The 23,301-nt window shown below is 41.8% G+C and overlaps 1 protein-coding gene and 1 long non-coding RNA gene across 10 annotated transcripts in view; both read left to right on the top strand.

The window, feature by feature from the left end:
• The window catches only part of SOCS2 (suppressor of cytokine signaling 2), a 277,036-nt gene that overhangs the window by 103,947 nt on the left and 149,788 nt on the right, over window positions 1–23,301 (top strand). The window lies entirely within an intron of this gene.
• Window positions 1,916–5,316, top strand: LOC124230435 (uncharacterized). Its single transcript, XR_006886180.1, has 3 exons — window positions 1,916–1,981; window positions 3,042–3,171; window positions 5,186–5,316. It is a non-coding gene; the product is annotated as an uncharacterized LOC124230435 (long non-coding RNA).

Raw genomic sequence — 23,301 nt, 5'->3', positions numbered from 1 at the left:
TATTGGATAAATTACCCAAGTCACACGACTCAGTAATAGCCGAGCTGAGACTTGAGCACCAAGGACAGGCTGGTCCTCCAGTCCGTGCTGTTAATTGCTAGGTTGCTCTCTCTGTCTCGTACTGTCTTTGGTTCTGTTGGAGCCCCATGTCGTAGATTACCTGACCTGAGCCAGCTACAGCTTCTTCATTTTCTGGCTCTTTCTTGTCTTGGGTCTCACAAGTAGCCAACATTTTCATCGTGTTTTTTAACCAAATGGGAGGTTAAAGAAAAAAATGCCAAAGAAGATAAAAAATGTTTTCTAAGAAATGTGATTAGGCAAAATAAAGATTTTGAATGAGATTGACATGGCAATTTTGGTTCGTTGGGTCTTTAAACTTATCTCTTCCCTTTCAATTTCTTTTTATTCTTAATCAGTCATTTGATGGTGCTCTGGGCACATGTGCTTTCTCAGGCGTCTCATGTTTGTTCCAGCCCTTTTATTCCTTCACATGCCAGTCAGGATCCGTTCAGGAGACAAAAACTGCACAGTAATTTGAACAAGGAAAATTTAATATGAAGAGTTATTAACAAGTAAAAAGTTAACTATGGTTAACGACTAAATGAGTAAAAGAGGTCTCTAAGGAATACAGAAATAGCAAATGGAAGAAGCTGCTTTTTCTAGAGCTGAAGGAGAGTACAGGATGCGCCACCAAGAGCTTGCAGGAGGCCGCTTCCGACCCCCAGGGCTGAGAGTCAGACCTCATTGGACATGAGTGACGGCCACATGAATATACAGCCTACTGGTGGCCAGTGAACTAACCTGAGGGTACAGGCTGGAGCTGGTCTGTAAGAGCAGCCCACCGGGTTGAGAAACTTGGTAGAGAATGTGAGTGGACCACAGTTAATCCTCAGAAAGCAGTTTGCTGAGTGGCAGAGAAATTCCCTGGAGAGTGAGCGTCACTGGGTTTCCCAGATGCCACGGGCAGTACACTTGAGAGGTGTTAAAGCATCCCAAACCAGAATGAAAAGCCCCTTCCTCCACCATGGCCTTGCAGTGTCTGTCCGGTGCCCTCTATTGGTGAGAACTAGCACTGCGCATCCAGTAAAGGAGAAATGTTTCCAGGGTCCAGCCCCAGCATCCCAAAGCAGGGCAAAGAGGGTGAGGTTAGAGCCAAGAAGTAATACATTGCTCATTGGCGCACCTCATCTGTAAGACAATGATTGTACCTAATTCTCGCAGTAGTTCTGAGAGCCTGACTTATTCATTCATTCATTTAGCCGCATTTATTATCTACCATTGCTGGCTATTCTGCTAAGGTTCTGAGGTTATGGTTGACCTTGTCCATTCTTTTGTTTGTCTCTGCACACTGACGGTCATTTTCTCTAAGGCAGAGACTGTTTTTATCTCTGTAGCTGCAGAACCTATCTACAGTAGCGCTAGATATACGTTAGTCCTCACATGTTTGCTGGATGACTGAAGGAGTGACCATAAAGATGACCGTAAAGACAGAGTCATACCCTCAGAGAGTTTCCGTTGTAACTGGGGAAAGGTAGAGGCAAATAAATAAAATATAATATGGTATCTTTTGTTGTATAACAAGCTACTCCAAAACTTAGTGGCTTAAAATAACAGTCATTTATTTTACTCATGAATGCGTAATTTGGGCAGGGCTCAGAAGGGACACCTCATTTTTGTTCCACATGGTGTCCGTGGGGGTGGCTCCACTGGGGCTGGAGTGTCCGTTTCCCAGATGAGTCACTCACATTTCTGGTAAACTGGTGCTGCTTGTCGGTTCCTCTCCACACTGGCCTTTCTACACGTGGCTGGGATTTCCTCACAGTATGGTGGTTGAGTGTCAAGAGGCAGGAAGTGGAAGCTGCCAGTTTCTTAAGGCTGGGCCGGGGCACTGGCGTAGTTTAACTTTCACTGTGTTCTTTCGGTGAGGCTGTCCCAAAGCCCGGATTCAAAGAGAGGAGACAGACCTCACATTTCTTCGGAGGTGCGTCAGATCAGTATGGGGCCTCACAGCACTTATCAGATGCAGCGGTTTAAAATGTCTTTATTTGTTATCATATTGGGAAATTAGCTGTCATACATGAAAGTGACTCGTAAATTAATAACAAATGTTTGTTATTAGTTTAACAAAAAATACGTTTTTTTAAAGGGAAAATAGCTTTTTTCCTGAATATGAAAGCAACCCATATTTGTTGTTTAAAAAAAAGGCTCTAGAAAGGTATCGAGAAAATGGAAATCACCCATAATCTTATTGCCCAGAGATAACCATGGTTTATAATAAATGAGTAGTGAAATGCAATGTTTGGCTTCTTATCATAGGAAATTCTGTTTTAGAAGTTCTCTCTTTTCTGAACTCTGCTCATTTCCAGAAAGTTATTTACTTGATAGTAACACTTAAATTGAGAGTTTCTTGTGTGATGCCAAGCCAAGAGTAAAACTCAGAAGATTATACATGTGTGTGTAAATACATATTCGAATTTTTTTTACTTCAGAGAATAAAACTTTCTGAATCAACTTAAAGTAGTCTTTTCACATTATTAGTAAGGCTAGTTGCCATTTCAGTTAGCAGAGGTTGGGGGTGGGGCGCGCTGGACTTAAATGACCTTCTCCAGTGACTCTTAAGGAACTGCGACGAAAAGTTTTCACTCTGCTATTTAAAGTATTTTTCTGTTTATCTTTCTATGAGTATTGTATTTCAAAGTGTTTCACTAGATTATTATATAACCTGATTTTTTCAAAGCCTCCTGTTTGTATGCTTTTAAATATTATGTTTCTAAATCTTTTCTCTTCATTGTTTTTCCCAAACTATTAGACTATAGGTGATTAAGTCTTTGCTGGTGTCGTTTTAAGATATGTTTGAGTCCTTCAGATTGCCTAGATTTGTAAATATGTGAGTGTTCTGGATAGGAGGTTAGATTTTTTTCCTTCTTGCACTGGGAAAGGCATTCCTAATGGCTTTTTTCACTAAATCATAGAGTGTATTTCAAAGTCACTGTTAAAACCTTTGCAGAATAATCACATCCCATCCCCCTCCTCATCACCAGGGTAAACACCATAAACTGTTGTTGGAGGCAGCGTATAAGTCGGAGGGTGCGAGAAACTCCAAAACTTGGCTTCCTGCATTATCTCAGCAAGCATTTATTGAATGCCTACTGTGGGCCAGCAGTTAAACAGGTACAGAAATTAATAAGGTATAATCCTTGTCCTCGAGCACGCCAAATAAATGAGATGATACATGTAAAGTGCTTAGAGCAGATCCTGGCCCATGTTAAACTTGCAGTGAATGTTAGTTGTTATTACTCTCATTAGAGGTAACTGAAGAGTTGTGACACAGAGATGTGAAAGGGACAGTGACGGCTGCAGTTAGTCTGTGGTAGGACAGAATTGGGGAAGGCTTTACAAAGCATGTGTTGGGGCTGGCCCAGTGGTGTAGTAGTTGTTTGTGCACTTTGGTGGCCCAGGGTTCATGGGTTCAGTTCATGGGTGTGGATGTACACACTGCTCATCAAGCCATGCTGTGGCAGCATCCCACATACAAAATGGAGGAAGATTGCCACAGATGTTAGGTCAGGGCCAATCTTCCTCACCAAAAAAAATAAATAAATAAATTAGTGTGTTTACCTTATGTGGAGTGTTGAAGGGTAAGAAGAAATTCACTAGGAAGGCAAAGGGGAAGAGTATTGTAGGCAGAGGGAGGAGAAAGTGCCGAGGCATGGAGGTGATGGTGCCTGGTGGAGTGAGGTGTGTGGGGGCAGCTAAGGCTCGGGGTTCAGGCCCAGGACTCCTCAGCAGGGGTCTCGAGTCCCATGTAAAATTCCAATAGCTGATGGAGCACAAGTGACAAATTTTGAGAGAGGGAGGACGTGAACAGACTTGCATTTGGAAAGCTAACACTGGTGACGTATGGATAGAAAGCTGGCTGAAATGGGCGCAAGGAGCCCAGTTAGGAAGCTGTTGGAATAACACAGATGAAACGTTGTGAGGACAAGGCACTGGCATTGAGGATAGGGCAAAGGGGAATGGACTTGAGAGAGCTGTGGGAGGAGGGTTAGCACCTGTGTTCTCAGTGGGAGGTGTGGCCCCAAGGGGCGAAAATTGGTTCTGGTGGGGGTGGTGTAGAAAAAATCTTTGAAATAAAATGGTTTGTGGCCTTCCAAAGGGCCATGGTACATAAACAGATATGCAGATATCCATGGTTTAAAATTTTATGGGAAGAAGTACAATTAGGCAAAAACGTCTAAAAAGTCTTCTTGGGGAGACAGTACTGAAGATAAAGCTGAGGAGGCCTGGATTAGAAGAACTCGTTCCCTGGGCTGAGGGGGAGGGAGGGTTCTAGGATGGCACCCCGATTTCTGGTTTGGACAGCTATTCAGTTCACCAAGACAGGATACACAGGGCCTATGGTTGGTCTACAGCTTATGCTCCTTGCATTTAAGCTAACAGGGGCTCCAATTTATTGAGCACTTATTGTGAGCCAGCCCCTTGAAGTGCTTTACATCTGTCAGTAGTGTGAGATAGACACTGTTATTGTTCCCATTTTTCAGATGAGGCAGCTGAGACCCAGCCTAGAGCCATACAGCATTTCCTTCTATGGAAATGCTCAGTAAGCATTTGGAGATATGGGTGTAGGCTCAGGATGAAGCCCTGCTTCTACCTTTCTCTGCTGTGTGACCTCAGGTGGATTACTTGTTTTTTCCTTTCTATATATTCTTTCCTTTTTTTTTTTTTTTGAGGAAGATTAGCCCTGAGCTAACATCTGCTGCCAATCCTCCTCTGTTTGCTGAGGAAGACTGGCCCTGAGCTAACTTCTCTGCCCATCTTCCTCTCCTTTATATGTGGGATGCCTACCACAGCATGCCTTGCCAAGCGGTGCCATGTCCACACCCGGGATCTGAACCGGCCAACCCCAGGCGGCCAAAGTGGAGCGTGTGCACGTAACCGCTGCACCACCGGGGCGGCCCCCTTTCTATATTTTAATTTCTTTGTGTGTAAAACAGGGCTGCCACTTAATCGTCTCCAAGAGTAGTTGTTAAGGTTAAGTGAGAGGATATATAAACAACTCTTTTAAAACTTAAAGCGCTGTGTAAATGTAGGTAGTATTTTTAATGTTAGCTGGTACCCCATAGGTAGTCAATAAATGCCATTTTTCTCCCTTGCCTCACCTCTTACTTTTTCCGTCTGTGTTCAGGCAGCTCCAAGAGGATTGGAAGAACAGAATAAGAGCCCCCTGCCTACCCACTGGCCGCCATGTTATCTGACTCTTCACCTCTCTTGAATCCCAAAAGATGACTCAGGCAGCTTTTATTTCCTTGGTTTTCATGAATGTCCTCCCATCCAAACACAATGATTCACTTCTCAAGCTGTGGTCATTTGACTTCTGCCCTTGCAGCTGTTTGTACAGAGGTCATCAGTGACCTTTGTTTAAGTCCATGGGCATTTCTCAGGTCGCCACTTGCTGTGTTGGCAGCATCTGGCACTGGGGGCCACTCTCTTTTGTATTCTTGATGTTGCCTCTTTTGTATTCTTGATGTTGCCTCTTTTGTTGGTCGTCTTTTTCCTCCTACCTTTCCATCTGCTATTTCTCAGCTTTTTCATACTCTGCTGGTCTCTTAAATGCTTGTCTCCTCTCAAGTTCTGTTAAATCCTTCTTGTCCTCTCACTGACCCCATCCCCCCTGGGCAAAGCTCATCGGCGCCCCTGACTTGATGACCACCTTGACGTTCACCACTTCTGGAGCCCCGTCTCCAGTCCAAATAGATAACCACGCTGTGGGCCTCAGTCCCGTAACTCTGCATGGCCAAAGAAAAACCTCTCATCTCTCACATCACACCTTCTCCTCCTCAGTGAGATTTATTTTCTCCAGTTCAAATAACTTATTTTTGTATATTCTACTCAAATAATCAGAAGAAAGTGGGTTTTTTTAAAGCACTTAGCCCAGATTGCCTCTTTCTCAAAGCTTTGTGCAACCCCTTCATGGCTGACTGAGAACCTCCTCTTCTGTGTTTGCAAAGCACCTGGGGCATATTTCTGTTACGGCACGTTTATACTGTGTTAGAGTTTTGTCCTCAAATAGACTATGAGTTCGTTGAGGGCAAGAACTTAGTTTTTCATTGTTATATACTCAGAACCTAGCACGTTGCCAGACACCTGGAGGGGCCAATACATGTTGGTTGAACGAACGAATCTGTGGTGGCCTTATTTCCCCTCACCATCCTCTTAATCTCCAAGCATCTTAACTATGGTACTTTGCTAAGGTTGCTATGATTAAGTACCACACACTAGGTAGCTTAAACAACAGATATTTATTTTCTCATAGCTTTGGAGGGCAGAAGTCCACGGTCAAGGTGTCAGCAGGTTTGGTTTCTTCCGAGGCCTCCATGGCTTGTGGATGGCCGCCCTCCTGCTGCCTCTTGACGTGGTCATCCCTCTGTGGGTGCATTCCTGGCGGCTCACCTGCGTCCTGATCTCCTCTTCTCATAAGGACACCAGTTAGATTGGATTAAGGCCACCCTATGTCCTCATTTGAGCTTAATTACTTCTTTAAAGACTCCAAATACAGTCACATTCTAAGGTTTTGGGGGTCAGGGCCTCAACATGTGAATTTTGGGGAGACACAATTCAGCCCATGACACCATTATTGCTATTTTTTAGCTTTCTCTTATTTTGCGGCTTCTCTTGCAGAGCCAGGAGGTAATAATTCTTTAGTTTTAGGCCTTCCCTGAAAGTAATTCTTTGGCATTTCTTCGTGGTTGCTGTTTAGTGTTTTCTGAATGCCAGCCATTAGTCACTCATTTAACCAAACTTAAAACAATTCGTTCTGGTCTTTGTGCAAGGTGATTTCTAACCTGTCTGGTTATTAATCCACTTTATCAGCTTTATTAGTAACTGTTAGAATCATGAAATCTCACAGGGGAGGGCGTGCCTTACCTTCCTTATTGCTGAACATTCCCACCACGGAGGTTAGGGTTAGGTATAGGGTCTGGTGCAGGATTTGGTTCGAGGGTTCAGAACCTTGAAGTCTGGCTCTGCCTAGGACCATATCATTTTAAAGATGAGGGAAATTCTAAGACTGAAGATTTGAAGCTTTCAGGATTGACCCCTCCCAACTGATTTTCCCGGGAACTCTGCACAAAACAAAATGAAATCACCCCCCAACACGCACATACCCCAACAGACTTTTAACACCTGAACTGCCCTTGCCTGCTAAGAGAATAATTTTGTGCACATGGTGGGCTTGGTTCTTAAATTCTGGCTCCTCCATGAATCTGTATTTTTATGACGGTCACCTTTCGTACAGTTTAATCCACAGCCCATCCCGTGGGCTGGTCATTAGCTGACTTCCCTTGCTTTCCCACAGATGCCCTAGAGACTTGATCTCCTGTTTCTTTTTCTTTACCCACCACCCCCCAAGCTTTCACCTCTTTTGCTAGGGTTTCTTTCCCTCAGGCTGTAGTTTTATAATTTCTCACGGGCATCCCTTCTTCCTCTTTTATTCACCTGTTCCTTTCTGCTTTCCTTCCCCAGCAGCCATCTCCTTTTGGAAACAAGCTGAAAAGTTTCTAAGCCAATTTTGACTTTTTGTTGCCACCTTGCCTTTGATGTAAAGCAGGGGTTGGCAAACTATGGCCAAACCCTTGTGGGCCAAGTCCAATCCCCTCCTGTTTTTGTATGGCATGTGAGCTAGGAATGGTTTTTACTTTTTAAAGGGTTGAAATAAAAACAAAACAAAAGAAACAATATTTCATGGCATATGAAAATTCAATGAAATTCAAATTTCCACGCCTACAAATAAAGTTTTATTGGAACCCAGCTCTGCTTATTGGTTGACATTTTGTCTCTGGCTGCTTTCCCACTTTACCGGCAGAGTTGAGTAGTTGCAATGGAGACCTTATGGCCTACAAAGCCTAAAAAATACGTACTCTGGCCCTTTACAGAGAAAGACTGCCCACTCCTCGTATAAAGAGTGAGAAGGGCGGAAAATAGCTTTGCATGACAGGAGCCAGCGCTGTGTACCTTTCTTTTCTTCGTGCTTCGCGGAGTGCTGGATTAAAGCTAATGCTTGTTCCAAAATTGCTTTGAGAGTCAAAACTGGAGAGGCCTTTCTTCGGGGCAAACTTTTTGTGTGAAAGTATGTCATTATCTTTGCCATTTCTTTTGAATTACACTTTGCCAGAAGAGATTTGTCATACCAGGGCCATTGAACCTTTTCTTTCATTTCTAAGTGTACATAAGAGAGAAAGAATTAGGTAAACCAAACAGATAAAACTCCTTTGTACTCGGCGCATTCACACGAGGATTTAATTTCGGTTTATCCTGTATACTTACTCATGCTTTAGTCTCCAGATTTTTAAGTACTGGGGCCATGAGATAATGTTAGCATTTGAGTACTAACCACAAAAATAGTTAAGGTTTGCAGTTGTGAGCATTTGTCTTGTGTTCCCATCCATTAGGTATTTTGTGTATTTTTACACCCCTCCCCCATCTTGTCTTCGTTTTCACCACCTTGAAGGAAGTCACTTATCATTGAAACTCAAACCTTCTGACAAGCAGTGCTAGGCCAGGGTAAGAAGTTTTCCCCATTCCCTCAGGCAGCCACTGTGTTGTTTCAGTCTATTCAGAAGTGTGGCTGTGTCAGGTTTCTCAATCCCTTAAGGCATTTGTTAACAATACATTTTGAGTGCTCCCAGAGTGCTGTGGTCTCTAAAAGGCAACAAAAGGATTACGTCAGAAATGGAAAGGTAGAACCTTGTCGTTCAAGGAGTTTGTAATCTATAGGGCAGGAAAGGGGTGACATGCGTGTGAATTTCTGAACTTTTAACCGCAGCCTACAAAGAAATACCAGTGAATGGAGTTCCCCCAGAGCATGCAGCTTGAAGAAGTGATGGGGGAGTGCTTCTAGGGTGGCTGGGTTTTTGAGGAAGGCAGCCATCGATTACTAGGGAGGAGGCGGTCCAGACAGAGTAGATGCTGAGTACCTTCTCCTAGACGTCTTCTCAGGATGCCTTGCTGGAACATTAAACCCACCGTGGAGAATAGAATGAGTCTTTCCCCCTAAATCCAGCTCCCCATCCTGCCTTCTGTATTCTCATCAAAGTCATTTTGTTTTCTGAGTTGTGCACCTGCCTTTTACAAAGTAGGTTCTTGACTGGGGGGTTCTGTAAGGGGAAGGACAGCAAATAGATTGTTTGGCTCAAATGAGAAATTGATGTGTTTAAAAAAGAGAGAGAGAGACAGGTAAGAGAGAGGAGAGTTGATGGAAGATCTTGATGTCTAGTCGTTGGATTTGGGCTCCATAGGGTAGGGGAGTGAGCCTTGAGTGTGAAGAGACTGGCCTAGCAAGAGAGAAAAATATCACTCCAACCCCCGCCTTCCAGGGCTGACTTCATTAACGGCTCTGTAGCTTCCAGATTTCCCCCTATGTTTAGTTAGAATGGAGACTGTCATTCCGTTTCTTAAGTAAGCAAATCCATCCTGAGTTGTCTTCAGGTGGGTGCTGCTCTGAGGTCTGACGGTGATAGCCTTTGGGGGGGAACTGAGAATCCCGTATCCCAGGTGGGATCTGTCTGTGCCTCCACGTGGCATGCTGCTCCACTTGGCAGTTTCCCTGGTGAGAGGGAAATATCTCAGCCTGTTCTTTACTCATTTTCAGGGTCTTCTTCCTTCCAGGCTTCTTAGAACCTTGTTGTTCCCACTGTCCCATCACCCCAAATCTGTATCTCCATTCCTTCCACCCTACAAAACAAACAAGCAAAGAAAAAAGCCACACCTCTTTTCAGGCAAGCACACTTTGTAGGTGCTGTGGGGGGGGCCTGTAAGTGGGACCGTGGCTGTGGGTCTTTTGGCGTTATTGCTAGTTCCCGGCAGGGCCCTGAGAGCGGGCCCTGGATAAATGTATAAAATCACCCACCCAAGGCCACTGTGTTTCTGCCCTCTGGGCTGCTCAGATTTGGTGAGCCCCATTCTGAGTCGTTTCACGGATGGCTTAAATCATTTACATTGTTTGGGTCAGTCCACTCAGGAAATGAAAGCATAGACATTTTAATTGTTTTAGAACAGTGTTTCACACCTGCTACAGACTCCCAGAGCTGGCCAAATGCAGATTGTGGCTGGAGGTTGCTGACTGCCTGCTGATCGTGTTCTTGAGGGCAGGAAAAGTGAATCCAGCCAAGGATTCCTACTACCTTCAAAGGGACAAAAACTCAGACGCTCTTTGTTCACTAAAGAAAACAGGTGCAGATGGGGTGGTGCTTTTTTTTTAAGGTCCTTTTAATTTGGAGAACATTTGAGTAAAAATTGTGGTATAGTCAAAAGAACTAGAAATCAGTTGACCTAGGCTCACATATTGGCTGTTTCCCACTGGTTGTCTGTCCTTGGGCAAATTTTCTTGTTTTGTTTTTAAATAACTTTTTACTTTGAAATAACTTAAGAAGTTAAAAAAAACAGTACAGGGTTCCCAGGTACCTTCACTCCGCTCCCCCAATGATAATATCTTATATAACCATAGTACCTTGTCAAAACCAGGAAACTGATGTTGTTCTCATACTATTACCTCAAGTACAGACCTTGTTGGGGTATTTTTTACATGTACTCTGCGTATGTGTGTGTAGTTCTATGAAATTCTATCACGTGTGAATTCACATATACTTTTGATTTTTAATGCACACTTATTTTCAAATTATTTTGAGCCCTCGTGTAAATAATTAGTAATAGCAAAATAGCAAAACTGTGAATTATTTATTCTGGAGATCTGAATTTAATGCTTGTAATTGAAAGACTTCTGGATTAGGAAGTAGAAGGTCAGATTCTAATGCCAGCTCTCGAACTGGAGAAGAAATGAAGGAGCTAAACCAAAGAGAAATCTTGATTTCCTGTTACTCTAGCCCCAAACCTAGGAATCCTTGCTTTCATCTTTTGCCACACCAGCCCTCCTCCCCAGTGTCTAATCCATTAGCAAGCTTCTAAAGTATTCCCCAGATCTGTCTACTTGTCTCCATCCCTTGCCACAATTACTGGAATAGCCTCCCCATCTACTCCCTCTACAATCCATTTTCTTTTTTTCCTTCTTCTCCCCAAAGCCCCCCAGTACATAGTTGTATATTCTAGTTGTAGGTCCTTCTGGCTCTGCTATGTGGGATGCCGCCTCAGCATGGCTTGATAAGCGGTGCCATGTCCGCACCCAGGACCTGAACTGGTGTAACCCTGGGCCGCTGATGTGGAGTGCATGAACTTAACCACTTGGCCACGGGGCTGGGCCCTATAATCCATTTTCTACAGAGAAGCCAGAACCATTGTTTAAAAATACAAACCGGGTTATGTTATTCCTCTGCTTCACCCCTCCTCCGGTGGCTTCCCATCATACTGAGAATAAACTTGGAACTCCTCCCGAAAGCCCACGAGGCCCCTGTGATCTGACAGCTCCTGTGGCTGCTCCAGTCACATTTACCATTCTCCCTCCTCCTGGCTTCAGCCACACAGGCCTCCTCTGTCTCTCCGTGGCCAGTGAGTTCCTGCCTGGCCTTTGTTCCAGCTGTTCCCTCTCTCTGGTGTGCCCTCTCAAGTTTTGCTCTGTAATTAGCCCCTTCTGGTAATTTAGGTGTCAGGCCTCTTGAGTGAGGCCTACCCCGTCAGTCCAAGTTAGACACCTCCCAGGTCACTTTCTTTCATGCTCTCCTGGTCTGTTTCCTCTGTAGCATTTCACAGTTTGAAACTATCCTCTGCGCTTGATTGGGCTTGTTTGTTGCTTGATCAGGGAGTTACCCTCCTTAGACTGGAGAAGTGGGGCTGCCTTAATTGCCTGGTTTGCCCTGTATCCTTGGACAGTGACTGCCCCATAGAAGACATCAGTAATTATTTATTGAGTGGATACATTTACGGAGCAGATAAGCACTCTTGAAACTGAAAAAAATATTTAATTAAATGAAATAATTTGATGTTTAAAATTATTTAATTCTTTTCATATTTGGGGCTCAGAGGAGAACATTATGATTAAATTCTCATATAACAGGTTCCCTTTTATGTAGCCATGTATTAAGGAAAGGCCTTTTTCTGAGGCAGGACCATTTCAAAAGGGAAAGGTAAGTCCTCTGTGCCCTGGTAACAGGCTCCTGTCTGTCTGAACATGTCACACAGACCACCTTAGTGATTTGAAATACATTCATTTCCCCCATTAACTGCTTTTGCATTAGAGAAAACCGCTGAACAGGGTTTGACTTTCTTGGTCATACAGAAGGTGCAGGAAACTGAGTACCATGTGGTTTGACATTTAGCCAAACTAGCTTTCATTATTATCCTAAACACATTCCTTTTCTTTTGAATTTAACATGTTAAGTAATGGCTCCCAGAGCTGGAAGACAGGGAGCTGCGAATGTTCTCACTTACATGAAAAGAACACGATTTATGTCCTCTGCTTCATTTCTTAAGTTCCCATTAACTTTCATTTTATTGATTGTCAGAGCCACGTAACCAAAATGTCACTATATTTACTTTTAATGGTGTTAGCAGCTACTTGTGCCTTTTAGGCAGTTTTAGAAATGTGACGCAGCATAGGAATATAAATACTTATGTTTTTAGACATGGGTTATGCTGAGTTAATGACTTACTGCCGCTTAAGAAATGCTTTCTGTGTGAACAAATTGTTAGTCTTTCATTAAATGTTATCATCAGAGGTTAATACATTTTCTCTTCTCTAATTAAGTTCTAAAGTTCTCTTTTGAAAAATACATGTACCCGTATAGCTTCCAGCAATGTAAATGTTGACATTTGGTTCCTTTTGTTATGATCTTATTGTCGTTATTACTAATGAATTAATTTTCAAGCAAATAAGTACTCATAAATCTGGAAGATGACATTTTCTCTTAAAAGCATTTTGCCATTTTCACATTGTTATGCCTCTAGCTTTTAAAATGTTTTCTTGAGAAGTTTTCTTTGATTTTTTTTAAATGGTGTACCAATGGTGTGAATTCATGTTATGAAAAATGTGAGGAATGGAATTTGATTAGATAAGCTTCAAGGTAGTAGTTTATGTGAAAAATTGATGCGTTAAAGCATTTACTACCAAAATTTGTTCATTTTGTATTACCCCCTCCCCATGTCCTCGGGTCCACTAAATGGTTCTGTATTTTTTTGGAGAGCCAAACATGACATGAAGAAGGGAGTCGGGGGGGGGGGGTACAACAATGAGCAGACTGCTTTCCCAGAAGCCTCTCACTGGCAGTGTCTGAAATGACTGTTGTTGGGGAGAAGTGATATTAATACTCATGGGGGTAAAAATGCCTGCCCATTTCGGGGAGCTTTTGTTTTCGTAAGGGAACTTCTTTGTACAAGAGGATGTTCTAAAGGAGAGGACTGTTTGCAATTAAGTGGTATCTGACTGAGAATAATTTCAGAAATTCCTAGTATGGCATGCAGTCACTGCTTAGCAGTTAGATCTTTTTATCTTTACGATAAAATTGGACATTTCTTTTCTGTTTAAGTCCCACCCGTGTTTTTAAAGTAGTGTAATAAATTGTTTTGTTGCCTGCAGGGAGACTGAGTGAAATATGTGTAATTTACCCAATAGCATAATTCTGTAACCTGTATAATCCAAATGGATGCTGTGGCTTTTGCATTGGATAAATTTCAGGTGACTTTTGTTGGCCTGCAATTTTTTCAGTAAGATTGATTCAGGGTACTCATTCAAAGTCACCTGTCTGTCTTCCTCATGTCCTGTGAATCAAATCTCTGGGCAGAGTAGTCACTGGACATGAGACAAACCTTGGACTGTGTGTATCTGTCACTTTTATAAGTGACTGGGGGAGAGGCAGTCTTGTGTGTTGTGATGTTGCTTGATGATTTTTTTTTTTAATTAAAAAAATCTAGTCCTGTATAACAAACTACCCCCAAACTTGGCAGACTAAAACAAATGTTTTATTTTGTTCATGATTTTGTGGGTTAGGAATTCAGGAAGGGCTCAGCTGGGTGGTTTGTCTCTGATCCATGTGGTGTCAACTGAGGCAGTTGGAGCTGGAGGGTCCACCTATAAGATGGCTTCCTCACTCCTGTGTCTGGTTCCTGGGCTGGTTCTGCTGGCAGTTGAAGCTGGCTCTTGGCAAGGTGCTCCACTGGGGCTGTTGGTCTGAGCACCGATACATCGTCTCTGCATGTGCTTTGGCTACTCACAGCATGGCAGCTGGTTTTCCAGAGGAAGTATTCCCAAAAGATGTAGATAGAAACTTTAAGGTTCAAGGCTTCTTATGACATAGCCCCATAAGTCCCAGAACACCACTTCTCAAGTAAGTCACTAAGACTAACCCAGTCTCAAGGGGAGGGGAATTGATCTTTACCTGTCACGAGGAGAAGCAGCAAAGAATTTCAGGGCGTGTTTAATGCCTGGTGTTGGGGTCACATCTGGATAGCATTTATTTAATAGCAATTTATGCCTCTCCTGAGGTTCAAGTGTCTTAAAGTACGAATACTAATAAGTAGTTCCATGTAAGGAGACCCCATTCCAAGAGTGCAGCCTTCATTTAAACAAAAACTCTGATGTAATTCATCCCAGTCATTTGATGGATAGAAAGCCTGAAAGTGGCATGACTCTAATCTCGAAATATGTAAAAAGATGTCAGTCCTCTGAGTCATCGTGCAAACTAGTTTGTCGGAAGAGTTCAAAGGAATCATAGCTCTTACAGCTGGAAGGGACTCTAAGGGATTACATCATCATTATCACCTTCCCACAAGATTTATTGAGTACCACTTAGGTGCCAGGCCCTGGGTATGCAGAGGAGAATATGACATAATGCTTGCCCTTGAGGCATAGTGGAGGAGATAGGACTGATACATAAGAGATGAACACAAATCCATGGAGTATAGACTAACTGGCAAATAAAAGTACAGGTGGTATGTACAAGAAGAGAAATGATCAGTAGAGGCTGTTGTGACTGGGTTGGGGGCTGGGAAAGGGTGAAAGGAGATAGGCTTCGTCACTCTGAAAACATAAAATCCAAAGTGTTGGCCATTACCTACAACTTCCCGTGTGACCTGGATTCCTGCTTCCTCTCTGATCTCCTTTTCTGCCTCTCTTTCCTCACTCACTGGCCTCCTTTCCTTGAATATGTAGGCATTTCAGGACTTTTGCACTTGCTCATTCCTCTGCCTGGATATTCCCATGGTTTACTTTCTCACATCCCTCGGATCTCTGATCAAATGTGCCCTCCTCAAGCCTTCTCTGACCACCCCTCCTACTTCCTACCCCTCACCACTGTTTATCTCCATGAAGGCAGGGCCATTGTCTGCCTTCTTCATTGTATCCTCAGCACCTAGAACAGTGCCTGGCAAATAGCTGGTGCCCAATAAAAGATGGTTGAATGAATAAATGAGTTACTGAATGTAGAACCTTGAAACAGGGGAAGGATTTAGCAAAGTAGAGAACAGGCTGCCTGCAAGGTAGAGTGAAAGAGAAGTAAAAGTGTATAATTCATAGATCATCTATTTCAACACCCTGATGTCAAGGTCCTTATTTTATAGCCCTGGGTCCTTCAAACCACCCTCTTTGTAGCTCCATGTGATAATGATAAGCACTGTAATAGGGCTTGCACAGGGAGTGAGTCATTTGGACTAGATGGGTCGTGCGTAGGTCATGCTTGATCTCAGCTGTCAGAGAACTTGCCATTCCTGAAAAATTCTCTGTACTATACTACTTATTTGTCTTTGCTCCTCTTCGTATTTCTACCTGGAACATCCTGCTTTTTGTCTTGACCTATTGAAATTCCACACAAATGATCCCTTTCATCCATTGTACTTAATATTTGAATGATTTGATTATCACATAAGCACATTCTGCTTCAACTGGAAGTATTTGTGTACATGTGTTTGTTTTTTTATACCTTTTTTTAATTGCAGTAACATTGGTTTCTAACATCATATAAATTTCAGGTGTACATTGTTATATTTTGATTTCTGTGTAGATTACATCATTCATCACGCAAAGACTAATAACAATCCATCACCACACACAGGTGCCTAATCACCCCTTTTGCCCTCCTCCCTCCCCCTTCCCCTCTGGTAACCACCAATCCAATCTCTGTCTCTATGTGTTTGTTTGTTTTTGAGATTGGTACCTGAGCTAACAACTGTTGCCAATCTTCTTCTTTTTTCTTCTTCTTCTTCTTCTCCCCAAACCCCCCAGTACATAGTTGTATACTCTAGTTGTAGGTCCTTCTGGTTGTGCTATGTGGGACGCCACCTCAGCATGGCCTGATGAGCAGTGCCATGTCTGTGCCCAGGATCTGAACCAGTGAAACCCTGAGCTGCCAAAGTGGAGCGTGCATACTTCACCACTTGGCCATGGGCCCCCTGCTTGTTGTTGTTTTTACCTTCTGTTTATTAGTGAGATCATACTGTATTTGGCTTTCTCCATCTGACTTATTTCACTTAGCATAATGCCCTCAAGGTCCATCCATGTTGTCACAAATGGCAAAATTTCATAATTTTTTATGGCTGAATAGTATTCCATTGTGTATATATACCACATCTTCTTTATCCATTTGTCCCTTGATGGGCACCTAGGTTGCTTCTAAGACTTGTCTATTGTGAATAATGCTGCAGTGAACATAGGGGTGCATATATCTATATGCATTTGGGTTTTCATGTTCTTTGGATAAATACCCAGCAATGAAATAGCTGGATCATATGGTAGTTCTGTTCTTAATTTTTTGAGGAATCTCTGTACTGTTTTCCATAGAAGCTGCACCAGTTTTCATTCCCACCAGCAGTGTATGAGAGTTCCCTTTTCTCCACATCCTCTCCAATACTTATTTCCTGTCTTGTTAATTATAACCGTTCTAATGGGCATGAGGTGATATCTCATTGTAGTTTTGATTTGCATTTCCCTGGTAATTAGTGATGTTGAAGATTTTTTTCCTGTCCCTATAGGCCATCTATATATCTTCTTTGGAGAAATATCTTTTCAGATCTTTTGCTCATTTTTTGATTGGGTTGTTACTTTTTTTGTCATTGAGATATATGAGTTCTCTATATATTTTGATATTAACCACTTATCAGATATATGGTTTGCAAATATCTTCTCCCAATTGTTAGGTTGTCTTTTTGTTTTGTTGATGGTTTCCTTTGCTGTGCAGAAGCTTTTTAGTTTGATGTAGTCCCATTTGTTTATTTTTTCTATTGTTCCCCTTACGCCATCAGACATGGTACTTGAAAATATGCTGCCAAGACTGATGTTGAAGAACGTACTGCCTATGTTTTCTTCTAGAATTTTTGTGGTTTCAGGTCTTACATTCAAGCCTTTAATCCATTTTGAGTTAATTTTTGTGTATGTTATAAGATCATGGTCTACTTTCATTCTTTTGCATGTGGCTGTCCAGTTTTCCCAATGCCATTTATTGAAAAGACTTCCTTTCTCCATTGTATGTTCTTGACTCCGTTCTCAAAAATTAGCTGTCCAGAGATGTGTGGTTTTGTTTCTTGGCTTTCAGTTCTGTCTATTGATTTATGTGTCTGTTTTTGTGACTGTACAATGCTGTTTTGGTTACTATGGCTTTGTAGTATATTTTGAAATCACTGAGTGTGATACCTCTAGCTTTGTTCTTTTTTCTCAGGATTCCTTTGGCTATTCGGGGTCTTTTGTTGTTCCATATAAATTTTAGGATTCTTTGTTCTATATCCGTGAAAAATGTCATTGGAACTTTGACAGGGATTGCATTAAATCTGTAGATTGCTTTAAGAAAGATGGACATTTTAACTATGTTAATTCTTCCACTCCAAGAGCATGGGATATCTTTTTCTTTGTGTCTTCAGTTTCTTTCAACAATGTTTTATAGTTTTCAGTATACAGGTCTTTCATCTCCTTGGTTAAATTTATTCCTAGGTATTTTATTCTTTTTGTTGCAATTGTAAATGGGATTGTATTCATTTTTCTTCTTCTCCCCAAAGGCCCCTAGTACATAGTTGTGTATTCTCGTTGTAGATCCTTCTAGTTCTGCTATGTGGGACGCTGCCTCAGCACAGCTTGATGCGCAATGCTAGGTCTGCGCCCAGGATCTGAACCAGCAAAACCCTGGGCTGCTGAAGTGGAGCGTGTGAACTTAACCACTCAGCCACAGAGCCGGCCCTGGGATTGTATTCTTAATTTCTCTTTCTGCTCCTTCATTGTTGATTTTTAGAAACGCAACTGATTTTTATATGTTGATTTTGTATCCTGCAACTTTACCGTATTCATTTATTATTTCTAAAGGCTTTTTGGTGGATTCTTTAGGTTTTTCTCTGTATAAAATCATGTCATCTGCAAATAGTGACACTTTTACTTCTTGCTTTCCAATTTGGATCCCATTTATTTCTTTTTCTTCCCTGATTACTCTGGCTAGGACTTCCAATACTGTGTTAAATAAGAGTGGTGACAGTGGGCACCCTTGTCTAGTTCCTGTTCTTAGAGGGATAGCTTTCAGTTTTTCTCCATTGAGAATGATATTAGCTCTGGGTTTGTCATATATGGCCTTTATTATGTTGAGGTACTTTCCTTCTATACCCGTTTATTCAGAGTTTTTATCATAAATGGATGCTGTATCTTGTCAGATGCTTTCTCTGCATCTATTGAGATGATTGTGTGATTTTTATTCTTCGTTTTGTTAACACGGATGTTGAACCATTGCTGCACCCCTGGAATAAATCCCACTTGATCATGGTGTATGATCTTTTTAATGTATTGCTGTCTTCAACTTGCTAGTATTTTGTTGAGGATTTTTGCATCGATGTTCATCAGTGATATTGGCCTGTAATTTTCTTTTTTTGTGTTGTCCTTATCTGGTTTTGGTATCAGGGTAATGTTGGCTTTGTAGAATGAGTTAGGAAGATTCCCCTCCTCTTCAATTTTTTTGAAGAGTTTGAGAAGGATAGATATTAAGTCTGAATGTTTGGTAGAATTCACCAAGGAAGCCATCTGGTCCTGGACTTTTAATTTTGGGGAAGTTTTTGATTACTGTTTTGATCTTCTTACTGGTGATTGGTCTATTCAGATCTCTGTTTCTTCTTGATTCAGTTTTGGAAGGTTGTATGATTCTAAGAATTTATCCATTTCTTCTAGATTATGCAGTATGCTGGCATATAGCTTTTTGTAGTATTCTCTTATAATCTTTTGTATTTCTGAGGTGTCCATTGTAATTTCTCCTCTTCCATTTCTGATTTTATTTATTTGAGCCTTCTCTCTTTTTTTCTTAGTCTAGCTAAATATTTGTCAATGTTGTTTATCTTTTCAAGAACCAGCTCTTGGTTTCCTTGCTTTTTTCTATTGTTTACTTTAGTCTCTATTTCATTATTTCTGCTCTGATTTTTATTTCCTTCCTTCTACTGATTTTGGGCTTTGTTTGTTCTTCTTTTACCAGTTACTTTAGCTACACTGTTACATTGTTTATTTGAGATTTTTCTTGTTTGTTGAGGTAGGCCTGCATTGCTATAAACTTCCCTCTTAGAGCCGCTTTTGCTGTATCCCATAAATTTTGGCATGTCGTATTTTCATTTTCATTTGTCTCCAGGTATTTTTTGATTTCTCCTTTGATTTCTTCATTGACCCAATTGTTGTTCAGTAGCATTTTGTTTAATCTCCACATATTTCTGGCATCTCCAATTTTCTTCCTGTAGTTGATTTCTAGTTTCATACCACTGTGGTCAGAAAAGATGCTTGGTATTATTTCATCTTCTTAAATTTATTGAGACTTTTTTTGTGGCCTAATATGTGATCTGTCCTGGAGAATGTTCCATGTGTATTTAAAAAGCATGTGTATTCTGCAGTTTTTGGATGGAATGTTCTGTATATATCTACTAAATGCATCTGGTCTAATGTGTCATTTAAAGCCAATGTTTCCTTATTGATGTTCTGTTTGGATGATCTGTCAATTGATGTAAGTGGAGTGTTAAAGTCCCCTACTATTATTGTGTTGCTATCTATCTCTCCTATGTCTGTTAATAATTGCTTTAAATATTTAGGTGCTCCTATGTTTGGTGCAAAGATATTTACAAGTGTTATATCCTCTTGTTGAATTGTTCCCTTTATCATTATGTAGTGCCCTTCTTTGTCTCTTGTTACAGTTTTTGTTTTAAAGTCTATTTTGTCTAACGTAAGTAATGCTACCCCAGCTTTCTTTTCATTGCCATTTGCATGGGGGTATCTTTTTTCATCTCTTCATTTTCAGTTTGTGAGTGTCTTTGGTGTGAAGTGTGTCTCTTGTATGCAGCATATATATGGGTCTTCTGTTTTTATCCAGTTAGCCACCCTGTGTCTTCTTATTGGAGCATTTAATCTACTGATTAAAGTAGCTAGTGATAAGAATGTACTTATTGCCATTTTGTTACTTTTTTCTGGGCATTTTAGTAGTTTTTCTCTGTTCCTTTCTTCTTCTCTTGCTCTCTTCTCTTGTGGCTTTCTGCAGTATTATGTTTGGGTTCCTTTCTCTTAATTTCTTGTGTATCTATTATAGGGTTCTGGTTTGTGATTACCAGAGGTTCATATATAATAACCTACGTTTTAGCACTCTGTATTAAGTTGACGGTTTCTTTAGTTTGACCTCTTGCTGAAAGCTGTACTCTTACTCCCCTCCTCCCACATTTTATGTTTTTGATATCAATCTAAACTCTTTTTGTGCATTTTTATCCATTACCTTCTCATCACGGAAATAGACAATTTTAGTACTTTTGTCTTTTGACCTTCATATTCGCTTCATAGGTGATTGATCTGCTACATTTACTGTTTATTTACCTTTACCAGTGATTTTATTGTTTGTTTTTCTTTGATGATTTTCTTATTCCTGTTTGTGGTCTTTTCTTTCCCACTTAAATAAGTCCCTTCAGCATTTCTTGTAAGGTTGGTTTCTTTGTGATAAACTCCCTTAGTTTTTCCTTCTCTGGGAAGTTCTTTTTTTCTCCTTCCATTCTGAATGATAACCTTGCCAGGTTGAGTATTCTTGGCTGTAGGTTTTTCCCTTTCAGCACTTTAAATATATTGTACCACTCCCTTCTATCCTGTAAGGTTTACTCTGAGAAGTCAGCTGATAGCCTTCTGGGATTTCCTTTGTATGTAACTTGTTGCTTTTTTCTTGCTTGGCTTTTAGGATTCCCTTTTTAATCTTTTATTTTTGACATTTTAATTATAATGTGTCTTGGTTTGGGCCTCTTTGGGTTTATCTTGTTTGGTGCTCTCTATACTTCCTCTACCTGGATGTCTATTTCCTTCTTTAGGTTGGGAAAGTTTTCAGCTATTATTTCTTCAAATACATTTTCTGCCCCTTTGTCTCTGTCTTCTCCTTGTGGGATACCTATAATATGGATATTAGTTGCACTTGATGTTGTCCTAGAGGTCCCTTAGACTGTCCTTGTTCTTTTAAGTTCTTTTTTCTTTTATCTGTTCAGCATGACTTATTTCCTCTAGTCTTTTGTCAAGCTGGCTGATCTGTTCTTCTGTATCATCCACTCTGCTATTGAGTGCCTCTAGTGAATTTTTCATTTCCAGTGTTGTATTCATTTTTTATTGTTCTTGTTATACTTTCCAATTCTCTGTTGAAGTTCTCACTGAATTCATCCATTCTTCTCCCAAGATCAGTGAGCATCCTGATGACTATTAGTTTGTACTCTTTGTCGGGTAGGTTATTTATCTCTGTTTTGTTTAGTTCTTTTTCTGTGATTTTGTCCTGTTCCCTTACTTTGGACATATTCTTTTGTCTCCTCATTTTGGCTTTTTCTCTGTGCTTATATCTGTGTATTAGGTAAGTCAGCTATGTCTCTCAATCTTGGAAGGTGGCCTTATGTAAGAGATGCCTTATGAGGCTCAGCAGTGTGCTTCCCTCTCATCCCAAGTTCCAAATATTCCTGGAGTGTCCCCTGTGTGGCTTGCATCTGTCCTTCTGTTGTGGCAGGGTTGCTCTTGCCCCCCTGGTCAGCTGGTTGTAATGCTCAGCTGTGTGTGGCCGCTGTGGTTCTTTCAGTCACTTTATCAGGCATGGGGAGCCCCAGCACTGTTGGCTGTAAGGTCTAATAGCACATTCCTGTTGCAGTTTTCCTGTTAAGTGAGTAGGCTCCCAGCATGGCTGGTTGCTAGGCTCAGAGGCTTACAATTGCTGTAGGCCTCCAGCCTGCAAGGCTGTTGTCAGCTTTCTCAGGATTGCAGTTGATTGGAGCCGGCTCCAGGCATGGGAACACCCAGTTGTTTCAGCCTTTCAAAGGTGGGGCTGATCCCTATGTGGCTGTTTGAGAAGCACAAATCTGCTGCAGCTGACACGTCCCACCACCCACAGGGCCACACACCCCATAACACAGTTTTGCCCTGTGCGCACACCCTGACCCACTGAAGCGGACCCAGTAGCCCCGCTGCAGAGGCCCCACACACTCTCCGCAACGTAGGCCTGCCCCTTGCACACTCCCTGCCCTGCAGAGTTGGACCCACTCACCTGGCTGCAGAGGTTCCAGGCACTCCACCTGTTTGGTCCTACAAGTTTCCCAAGTGCTTGCTGTTGGGTGGGGCCAGTCTCTAGGGAAGGCTGCCTGCCCTGGCTGAGCTGAATTAAATCGGTGCTCTAGTGGCTGGGGCAGACTCCTGGACTAACAGACCAGAGGAAAAACTCACAGTGGCATCTGCCAGCATCTTTGTCAGCATGCCTGAACTAGATCACAATAATGGCTGCCACCAATGTCTCAGTGCCTGTGGAGGTGGTCCTTGCCAGGGAGGTCTCACCTCTCACTGAGATGCGCCCAGAGCCTATCAAGTGAGTCTCTTTTCACCAAAGGAGTGTCCGCTTTTCTTCCTGGTGATTTTAGGTTGCTTTCCAAAACGAGTGAATTTGTGCATGGGCCCTTTAAGAGCAGGCTTTTTTCTTCTTATCACTTTTCTGGGTGTATTCCCTGCTGTAGTTAATAGCCAGCAAAGCCAGATATTATGACACTCATCTCGGTTGTGATGAGTCCAAAAGCTGCTTGTTGTGGTAATGCTCCACTGCTCAGATCCCCCACCCCTCCAGGGAAGGCTTCATACCGTAGGATTGCTCCTAGCTGGCCATGAAGTGCCGCAACTAAAAGGTGGTGTTTTTCTCTCCAGAAAGGAATTTCTGCCTCTTCCACCTCAGTCAGGACTGTCCCGTGTTGCAGGGGTTCTTTTTATCCAGTTTTCAGTTCTCTCTTGGGGGTAATTGTTCCAAGAGTAGTTGTAAGTTTGTTATGTCCATGGGAAGAGGTGAGTTCAGAGTCTGGCGATGCCACCATCTTTTTTTTTTTTTGGCACCTAGGCTAACAACTGTTGCCAATCTTCCTTTTTTTTTTTTTTTTTTTTTAAGG

The sequence above is a fragment of the Equus quagga genome, chromosome 19 (assembly GCF_021613505.1).
Source record: "Equus quagga isolate Etosha38 chromosome 19, UCLA_HA_Equagga_1.0, whole genome shotgun sequence".
NCBI classification, from domain to species: domain Eukaryota; kingdom Metazoa; phylum Chordata; class Mammalia; order Perissodactyla; family Equidae; genus Equus; species Equus quagga.
This window is presented reverse-complemented; position numbering and strand designations above follow the sequence as displayed.